Source organism: Cherax quadricarinatus, chromosome 82 (assembly GCF_038502225.1).
Source record: "Cherax quadricarinatus isolate ZL_2023a chromosome 82, ASM3850222v1, whole genome shotgun sequence".
NCBI classification, from domain to species: Eukaryota; Metazoa; Arthropoda; class Malacostraca; order Decapoda; family Parastacidae; genus Cherax; species Cherax quadricarinatus.
This window is the reverse complement of record NC_091373.1, coordinates 6,234,720-6,237,436: the sequence shown is the minus strand read 5'-3', so window position 1 is coordinate 6,237,436 and position 2,717 is coordinate 6,234,720. Positions and strand designations below refer to the sequence as shown.

General features: G+C 42.4%; 1 non-coding gene across 1 annotated transcript; it reads right to left on the bottom strand.

Annotated features, from left to right (window-relative positions):
• Positions 1 to 895: 895 nt before the first annotated feature.
• Positions 896 to 966, bottom strand: TRNAG-CCC (transfer RNA glycine (anticodon CCC)). The gene has a single exon. It is a non-coding gene; the product is annotated as a tRNA-Gly (tRNA).
• Positions 967 to 2,717: the final 1,751 nt, after the last annotated feature.

Sequence of the window (2,717 nt, the reverse complement as noted above, 5' to 3'; positions counted from 1 at the left end):
CGTACTGTGAGTCCCCTGGACTACACGTACTGTGAGTCCCCTGGGCTGCACGTACTGTGAGTCCCCTGGGCTACACGTACTGTGAGTCCCCTGGGCTACACGTACTGTGAGTCCCCTGGGCTACACGTACTGTGAGTCCCCTGGGCTACACGTACTGTGAGTCCCCTGGGCTACACGTACTGTGAGTCTCCTGGGCTACACGTACTGTGAGTCTCCTGGGCTACACGTACTGTGAGTCCCCTGGGCTACACGTACTGTGAGTCCCCTGGGCTACACGTACTGTGAGTCCCCTGGGCTACACGTACTGTGAGTCCCCTGGGCTACACGTACTGTGAGTCCCCTGGGCTACACGTACTGTGAGTCCCCTGGGCTACACGTACTGTGAGTCCCCTGGGCTGCAGCCTCTTGAGTCCATGTCTTAATCCGGCCCTGCACAGGGGACAGGAAATACATAATGGAATCAACAATGTTGACCACTACTACAGTACCAGTCGCTTTGGTCACCCACTCAGTTACTGGCCACACTGAACCACACTTCAGTAAAATGTTATTATATACAAGTATGAATGATATATCGATATATATAATAATTGTATACTGCATACAGTGTGTGTACTGTATGCAGTGTATACACTACACATGTATACAGTGTATGTGTACGTTGTATAAATATGTATACTACACAGTTGTGTAGATTATAAAAATGTACACAAGGATGTTTATGATTTATATGATAAACATTTAATGGCTTGAATAGATGTATACATCATACAATAGTGTATTTAACGATGTAAACAAATGCAGTTTTCAAGAAAGAGTTCGTGGAGGTCGATAAAACATCCCACTAAAGCTGTTGTTATTAAATATTAATGTAAAATATACAGCGAAAACTTAGTGCGCCGCCCGGGAATCGAACCCGGGTCGCAAGAATGGGAATCTTGCATGATACCACTACACCAGCGGCGCATTTCTACCAGTGGTGAAATTTGTATTCTTTTGAGTACAGGAAGGCGCTCCGTTGCTGGTGAAGGGCTTTAATAATAATAATAATAATAATGTGTACCTGTACCTAAACAAACTTGCTGTCTATGTTCACCTAGCAGTAAAATAGGTACGTGGGTGTCACTCGACTGGTGTGGGTCGCATCCTGGGGGACAAAATTGACCTAATTTGCCACAAATGCTCTGCATAACAAGGGACTTTCTATATAGTAATATGTCATTGGTATCAGCTATGGTCTGTATAAGTTGCATCATGTACTTGTAGAAATAAAGATTATTATACACCATTTGAACATACCTCCGTGTGCATACCAGTATATATCCTGTTACGAACATTATTTTTTTATTTAGTACCATGATATGAAACTCTTACAATAGTTTTATACAATAAATAAGATTTATTAATGTAATTTAACCCAATAAAAGAGAATTAACGTTATCCTGGGTAATTACATATATACTGCTATGTAAGATAATCCATGTAACTGTTTATGTGTACTTGTACGTCAATAAAAACTTACTAAGTACGTTTTTATTTATACATCGTATGTGAGTTTAATATCTTTTTACAAATGACTTAATAGAATTCAATCTCGGATAACTTAAGTCAAACATTGACTTATTTCCTTCTTTTCTGGTGTCTTAAAGACGCACTACGCATGACTCCTCCCTTTTAGGGGTTAAAATCTGAGTCGACTGTGCAACTGCAAGTGACCTTGCACAGGAAGAGGCATCAAAATATTCTCCAATTACGTGAATGTTGCATGCGTGTTGCTTCTCCATCAACAAACTCAATTCTCGGAACCAGCGCCAGTTTTCTGTGACGATTTCTTAGGTTGTCTCTTCTAAATGTCGTCCTCCTTTGTCCCCTTCGCTATTTCACAAATTAACGCTATATCAGAGCACTTTTTAATCTATATTTACGCACTGCGTTGCACTGTATTAATTTGCCATGGTGATGCATGTGCTAGTGGGTAAAAATGGTAAATATGTGTCTCAAAGAAGAGGTTTGCAGGCAGGTGGGGCCCTCTGGGACAAAGGTGGTTCATGTCAGTGATCAATGGAGGTGAGGAAGCTTTGCTTGGGGAGAAGTTAAGACATAATAGGAGGAACGTGAGTCGTGACAAAGAGGTAAGACATATTCTAAAGACAGGGCTGCCAACTCTTGTGAATCCTCCATTGATTAAACCCTCCCTCCCGCGCCCCTCTTCCGTTCCTCCGTCTGAGTTTGATGTACAAGGCTCAGCTGCACTAATGCTATTTTTAGAGGTCTAGGTGACTGCCTCCGGTGTCTGGGTACTGACTACATGGTGAAACGACACTTGGTGTAGAGTAAACCTTTATTAACGACGACGTTTCGCTCTGGGTAAAGCTTTATCAAGTCACGACTTGATAAAGTTCTACACAGAACCAAATAATAATAATAACCTTTATTTCTACAGTTGCATGATACAACTACTGTAGACCTAACTGACATCACTGGAAAAGCCCTGGTTATGCAGAGCATTTTGACCAACTTTAGTTAGACTTGTCCCCCAGAATGCGATCCACAACAGTTAACTAGCATCCGGGTACCTACTTACTGCTAGGTGAACAGGGTCAGCAGGTGTAAGGAAACATGCCCAACGTTTCACCCGTGCCGGAGATCAATCATGGACCCCATAGTTTGTGAGCTGAGGACTCTATCAACCAAGCCGTAAGGGATCTAGTCATGCC